The sequence below is a fragment of the Nicrophorus vespilloides genome, unplaced genomic scaffold (genome assembly GCF_001412225.1).
Source record: "Nicrophorus vespilloides isolate i.1.1-1 unplaced genomic scaffold, Nicve_v1.0, whole genome shotgun sequence".
NCBI lineage: Eukaryota > Metazoa > Arthropoda > Insecta > Coleoptera > Silphidae > Nicrophorus > Nicrophorus vespilloides.
In genome coordinates this window covers 27,324-35,455 of record NW_017095748.1, presented here as the reverse complement: position 1 = coordinate 35,455, position 8,132 = coordinate 27,324, and the positions used below count along the sequence as shown (strand labels likewise).

At 36.7% G+C, this 8,132-nt stretch overlaps 1 protein-coding gene across 2 annotated transcripts in view; it reads right to left on the bottom strand.

The window, feature by feature from the left end:
• Positions 1-8,132, bottom strand: part of LOC108562190 — a 20,478-nt gene that overhangs the window by 11,199 nt on the left and 1,147 nt on the right. The gene's annotated exons all lie outside the window — the stretch shown is intronic.

The window sequence follows — 8,132 nt, the reverse complement described above, 5'->3', positions numbered from 1 at the left end:
CTCTACACCCTTTAAGCCTTCATATTTTTTTATGGCTCCGACTGGTATCAATTACGCACTTTTCGCCGAACCGGAGATCCGTCATATCGGCTCAAAGGGGGTCCATCTAAATCTTTCGCCCGAAGAGAAATGGTCATGTTAAAAGGATTATCTAAATTTGAGTCACATTCCACTGATTTATGAGACTCGTTCAATCAATTCCTCATCTTTCTCCCTCTCCTTAAGATCTGCCCAAGTATTCTTATATTACTTATGTTATTGTGGAGAACATGAGTTGCTTCATTCTGTGTGCATTTTATAATTCAATATGTTTAGTTTCTATATCATTACTTTTAAAGGAATCAGAATATCATTTTATATATCAGTAGTCAAACAATTTATTAGCCAGATTTTGAGTTTATTGGTTTAAATGTCTTTAGATGTGTAGAATTGTTCCAACATCTTTATCTTTATTCTTGAGAGCCTTAATGGAATTATTTGCTTCGTTTCATTTTATTAAAAGGAATCTGAATATTGTGTGTGGGTTTTCAGCTTGCATTCTTCATGTTTTCTGGTAAAATCTTTAATTTTGAATCATATCAAAATTCATGAGCAAGTCGCACAGTTTTCACTTTCGAGACATGAGACCTCTTATCCGCCACGACTGTATTGCATTGCACGAGGTCCTCTCTCGCACGGCTATTAATTTTATATAAAAGTGGGCCTCGTCTCCACTTCCTCCTCGGACGCCTACAAAGCAAAGTGTAAAACCATGTAACCGAGACCGAAAAACGAAAGAAGACGGTGAAAAAAGGCCATATCGCACGTACGGCGCATTTTACGATCCAAAATTCGTACGTTTAAATCACTTTGGCGCAAGATCAAAGTGTAATTCACGCATCGTGATCGGACCGTTGAAAAGAACATCGAACAACAAAAATCGCTGCACATCACTTAAGACTTGAGTATATACTATATATATATATATTTATTTTATGTAGCGTAGATTGACCGAAATTTCGATGATGATCGCGTCCCAGCTTATTATCTACTAAAGCGAGATATTGCGTGAATAAAAATAATAAAATATATATATATATATGAGATGAGATGAGCGATGCGGTCAGATGTTGAGATTGCCGTGTAATTTGATGATTTCACTTAAGATTCCTTTTCCGCGAGTAATGATCGTCGCTTCATTTACGCTTCGGTAATACTAATAAATGGCAATGGTAATGACTTGATGAGTGGCTCCGGAGTAACGCCGAAATGTGCGACGTAAGATGATGATGATTTTAATCGGTCGAATTCCGTAAGAATCGGTAAGAAAAACCGTGATACGAATTACGTTTTTCCCTCGATATTCGTTCGCAATTTCACAAAAGTCCCTCAGGAGTGGACTTCCTTATTTCCATGTTATATAATCTTAATTCTTTGTTTCTTCCAATGAATTCAAGTTACAATAAAATAGCAAATAAGTAATTACACCAATTTGTATATTATACTTTGGAAAAGTTTATAGTTTATTGCGCAAGTTGTTGTTGTTTCGGATTGCGTGAATCGGGTGTATCTTATCCGTGGTAACATAAGAACTAATTGAATGCAAGAGAAGGATGCCTTGTTTCATAGTTTCGGATGTCATGCGATGCGATGCGATGTCATGCATTCCTTACACGATGTTCGCGTATAAACAATCGGCTCGGTTTTGTTCTTCTGTAAAGATCGGTGGCAAACGCCAGTCACTGACTGCCCGGCCTGTTTTGAAATTGATACGCTCCTAAGATTTATCTGCTGTTTACGAACAAGCCCGTTGAATTTACGCCTCTCCATTCGTCAAGATATTTGATATCTGAGCGCTGCGATCGTGGAAAGAAGGAATTCCAGCAAGCCAACCAGCTCTCCGGCCGACCAGTCGAACCGATCTTCCTCCACTTCGACTACCTGTTGTTACATTCGATCATTGATTCTAACATCTAGTCTCAGATCTTTGATCTGAGGTTACCACGAAAAAATAGTTCTTTGGACATTTAATGAATTTCTTTGTTTTATTTTATACATTTCTATGTCAGTTAAATCGATTTCTGTGTTGCCGCATCTTCATTAAGATTACTTTTTTTCTGGTATAAATGTTTTCATTTACGTAATTTTGAACAAATTCTAATTGGTGAGTTGTATGAATTATACTTATGTGGGAGGTAAAATGAAATTGAAAAAAAAAGCACCTGCCACTTGAATAAGAATAATTAGTAATAGATACGTTCCTGATACGNCATCGGCTAATAACGCGTTTCGTGTTCCGTAATTATGCGTGATGCTATCTCGAGTGCACACGTAATTAGAGGTGGTCAGTGAGTCAGTAGTTTAGATTCATGAATTTCGTTGAGGATTTGAGGAAGTAGTGACGGTGCGACGGGCGATTTTCGAATTAGTCGCTTCTTTTCCTCGCCTTTCGATCGGATCGCGCAGATAGAATTGTTCGCCACCCCGCCGACCCTCAGTAATTAAGCTGACCGAAACCCCAAACAAACAAACAGACGAAGCCGTCCCGTCCCGTCCGACTTAATGTCTTCATTGTCTACCTGAGGTCCCCTTGGGGGCCCAAAAAGTTGTGGCCGGATTCCCTCCATTCGACCACCGCCAACAATTAACTTGAAATTATAATTAGGAACTGTGAGGGGGATAATAAAAACGTTTCTCTCGAAAGAGTGAAGGAGAGAGAAGAAGAAAGAGTATTATCGAGAGGAATCGTGTAATGTGAATTAATTGCTATATTAAAGTGGTTTAAAATAAACTGGCGTTATTTATGACCACGGCGTCGTATGTGCATGCAGAAGATGAGCTTCGCGCCGCGTGTGACCACATTAAACCATCTTCGATATCAAATTATTACTTTTTTTCTTTCTTTTTTGTGGGGAATTGTGTAATTATACTGCATTACACAATGGTGATGTCGAGAGTAAGGTATCGATTTTCGTTGAATATAAAAATGTGGAAATTATCAAATTTCCATCTGTAAGTTATTTCGAAATCTCCTTTTATTACAGGTTATTAAAGTCGGATTCCTGTCGTTTTCCGCAGTCGTGTCCCTCTACTAATATCTTTCGAGAATCGGTGTTACACGGTGATTATCTGCGTGAGATTATCGAAGTAATTGTCGCTCAACTACTTTATTAGGTGCACGCCATTCTTACATCTGTATTTAAAAATAAAAAACGAAAACGAAAACCTTAATGTTGCTCGTTTCAGTGAACATGAAGTAATTTACTCTTTTCATAAAGAAATGTTCTTGTTGAGCAATTAGATTATTGAAATGAAAAAGTGTTAAATAATCTGAAATCTAAATATTACAAAAACTATATATTCTTAAATAGATATAATTGTAATTATTGAAATAAAAAAACGTACATTTTCGTTATTCACAACAAATCGATGTTGGGTTTGTCGTCTAAGCGAGCGTTGAAGTCTCCATGTTAAACTGCTATAACTTTTGAACCGTTGACAATGTTGTGTCCATATTTTGGCTAATGATAGCTGATTTTATTGTTTACAAGCCTACAGAAGCATTTGCATCTCAGTTTTTTTGGGAAAAAAGTTATCAGTGATGGAATTCAAACGTAATAGTGTGATAGCCCATCTGAGCGGAATACCAAAAGTGGCTATGGTTAGAGCCCTCGAACACCTTGATGTAAATAAATCTTTTGTGTTTCGAACCATAACATGTTATAACGATGCCAGTAGTGTTATAAAATGCTATTTTGGTGGTCGGAAAATAACTACATCTGTGGTAGAAGTGGTTTGAAAACTTAAGGTTCGAATTGAAAGAAATCTGCGACGATGTGGAAAACCATGCAACAAATACTCCAAATCGAACTCAAAGTAAAGGTTTACAAGTTCCAAAAAGGACATGATCTCACCGATGTTCGAAAGGCTGTTGCGCTTGCACGAACGCAGCCAATTGCCAAATATCGTCTTGTCTGATGATAAAAATTTCCCAATTGAGAAATTCTTAAATAAAGAAAATGATCTAATTTACTTAGAAGAGAGATCAAACGAAGATTTAGATATTCGAATGGCCACAAGAAGTCAAGTACCACCGTTTGTGATAGTTTTGAAGGCTGTGATGGTCAATAGTCGCTCTTCGTTGGTGTTTTCACCATTAATTTCAAGATTAATGCGAATGTTCACTATGAAAAAGTTTTGGAAGATGCTCTGAAGCCGTGGACAACTAAACATTTCAGTCAAAAAGAGTGGACGTTTCAAGAAGATTATGCACACGAAAACCAACAATGACTGAAAGACAAGTTTCCACACTTCATTTCCACACTTTAGTAAATTTATAGATATGTAATATTTACATATTTATTCCATAGTTTACAAAATACAAAAGGTTGTAAAAAGATGAAGTTGTGGGATGAAGTTAATTGTACTTTCAAATACAATTGATTATAAATAATCTATGGCGATTTAAGATTGTGTAAACATAAATAATTAGGTGTGATTAGAAAATGATAATGTGTTTTAATTAAAAAGGAAAGTGAATGTAAGTGGATAGATGCAATGCGGAGACACAAAAGGAAGAACAATATTTTTGTTTTGAAAGCTTTGGTAACGAGAAGTCGAGATTCAAATCACGCTCCGTTTTTTTGCAACTGGTTTGCGTGTATGCACGGCCGTAGGTATTGGCGATCCACTAGACAATTGTCTCATTTTCCATGAACAAATTTGGATCGCAGAGCGAGATCGCAATCAGATGCAAATAAAGAATATAATGTAACAGCATGTGCACTGTACCATCAAACGCGCATGATTTATTTATATTACTATTTAAACATTTGCTGAGAGAGCCGAAGAAGAAATGAAGGGAAATCAGCGAGGATGTCGTCGGTTGCGTAACGACGTGGGAGGTTTCGCAAAAATGGGAAGTGCACAATGTAGGATGAAGATAATAATTGTAATTTTCCAACGTTTTGTCTCGGTTCCACGGTATTTACATACACACTCGAGTGGAGAAGTCCAGAAGTCAACAGCCCTTGCGTCGAGTGCACATCACATCTAAGCGAAACGATGATAATTTGTATTTGTAAATAAGTTGAAGAACGCACGAATTGCCACTCATTACCTAAGCAAAAGTAAATTAAGTAGAAAATAAAAAGAAATGTTGAATAATGGGCATAACCATATGGTGATGCTCGTAATTATCATTAGACAAAGATCGTTAATTCGAATAGAGTCGTTCGCAATTGATGATGCGTAATTGAAGTAATGAATTCATTAATGAAAGGAAGCGCCGCGATCCAATTTAGAATTGGTGAGGAAACGAAACAAAGCAAAAAGAGTAATTTTCACACTGCGTTAATTATATCATAGAGATTTATGCGATCGTCGTGATATTGTGGTTTTTGGATGCGGGGAGAAAGTTTCTCTTTTGCGTCTGCAAATGGGAATAAGTAGTTGGAGAAGAGAGGAGAGTCGTGACACCGGAGGAGCCGCAAATAAAGCACGTCCAGCAAACAGACAAATCACCAATTATATTCAATTGACGTTCGTCTTGAGGAAACAAAAAAAAATATAAACAAAGAAGAAAATCGTTGCTTACAAGCAGTTTTACATAGGCCTTGCGACGCTTCGAATTCCGCATTCCGCTCCATATTTCCTCTACGATATGTTGAGCTGAAGAGGAGAGGAATGCGCACGGATGTAGAGATGTAGAGAGAGCAAATATAGATAGAAGAGATCGCTCGAAATTCCGTCGATGTGGCACTGTTTTTGGTTGCAATAGATTTTATTGGATGCGCGCTGAAGAAATATCGCGCTGGTTGTATAAGGCAACTAATGGCAGATATTGCAGGAATGGCAGTAAATCCATCCAGCAAAGTCGTTCGAGCTAATGGGTTTTGTTTAAATGGTTTTCGCTTAGAAAAAGATTGTTTTTTTTACAAAAAAAATATTTATTTATTTTCAATAGGATCAATGTAATTCTAAACCCAACAACTTCTTTTAGCAATTTGCTAAGTGCCAATTTAAAGTTTAAAGAAACAGTTTATTTTATAGTGTTTTCAATAATATGATCAGTTATTGCAATTTGTTGGTTTTTGGTTACGAAAATCTGAAGATATTACAGGTTGGCCCAGTTGAACTGCAACCAACTTAAAACTGCTGTAACTTTTGAACCGTTGGCAATGCTGCGTCCATATTTCGCCTAATGATAGCTGATTTTATTGTTTACAAGTCTGCAGAAGCATTTGTATCTCAGTGTTTTGGAAAAAAAGTTATCAGCGATGGAATTCAAACGTAATAGTGTGATAGCCCAATATTTGAGCGGAAAACCAAAAGTGGCTATAGTTAAAGCCCTCGAACACTTTAATGTGAATAAATCTTTTATGTCTTGAACCATAACACGTTATAACAATGCTAGTAGTGTTACAAAATGCTATTTTGGTGGTCGGACAAGAACTACATCTCTGGTAGAAGTAGTTCGAAAACTTAAGGCTCAAATTGAATGAAATTCGCGACGCAGTGTAAAATCATGCAACAAATACTCAAAATCGAACTCAAAGTGAAGTACAAGTTCTAAAAAGAACAAGATCTCACCGATGTTCAAAAGAAAACTTACCAAAAATCGTCTTTTCTGATGAGAAAAATTTCCCAACTGAGAAAGTCGTAAACAAACAAATACAGCGTTCTGAAAAGTTGCAGTAAAATTGGATCAACCCTGTATAATAGTTTATATAGTTTCAATGTTCAAAAATACATCATTTCTACATTGTTCTTGGTACTTTTTGATTAAGGGAAACTTTCTATCTTATGTCTATTAGACAGCATCTTTAGTACACGTTTCTTCTTGCACGGTGGAATTTAAACGAAGCGAACTGGAATAGTGGCGGCGGTGGCGGCGACGACGACCTCGGACTCTTGTTTTTCGTTGCGATCAGCTCGGACGTTCTTGATGTACATACAATGGTCCAACAACAGCCAAGAACAAACAATCAAAACGTGCCCCCCCTTTGATTTATGTCTCATTTATTTCCAGAGCGTAATTTATTACCATCAGATTTCGCCGTCAATAAAACTCGAACTGACTTGCGCCACTTTCCGATTGTCAACGAACGACGAAACCACGGATTATTATGTGTAAAAAGGGTGCAATTAAAAAATTGAATTAAGTGAAGCTTCTGATTGCGATGATGATGATAGTAGGCGCGCTTTTGATGATAGTCTGGGAACTGGGAGAACGAAGCCCGAGTTTGCGATTTGCTAAGATGATGGAGGAGATTAACTTAAGGTCGGAAGGTCACCCCGAGCCGGCGGGCTTCCACAGTTCTTCCTAGCGTATTCCCGACGTATCGAGAAGAGCTGACAAGTTGGCTGGAAACGCGATTGATTGAATTTTAATTGTACACAACTTGAACGAGACTTTTAACTTAACTGTGATTGGACAACAACTTAATTTTTACTTATTACTTGTGAAGTAATAACAAACAATGATATTATATTATACAACAATATAAACTCATACGATTACATAGCACAATATCATGTAGTTTTTTTTGTTTTGTTTGATAATTCTGCAAGGAACAATATGCGATTGTTGCAAATGGTAAATGCATGTTTGATATGCACTCGAGATATAAAGATCCAGGTGCAGTTATAATTACACATTGTACGGTACGGCCTGTCATTAAAAATATGTTCATTAAAATTGTTTTGTAAACACAACGTCCGAGTGCTTTTACATAATGTCCATAAAACGCGCTGCTGTTCGTTTTCCGTCCACAATTCTCGAAATCAAAATATTTCACTGTTCACTTCATGTTCATTACCATTACGTCTCCTTTCATTTAGCATGCATTTCAACTACGAAACAACAGGACTTTAAAAGAAATATACAATATTCTATATTCTTTTGAGGGAAATGAAGTTGTTCAATCGTTCAACCCAAACTGTTTGTTTGTTAATTGAATGTTAACACTATTGAGATTATATAACAGAGTTTAAATAATCTAAAGTTCTAAGAAGCTAAAGTATTTGCTGATTTTTATTAAATAGAAATAATTGGTTTCCATTTCGCGGACTGCGTGGATTCGGAATGGACCATGAAATATTTGTACGTTGCCGTTGAAAATACGATCGTTAAAACGCACAAAGGGTCGTTC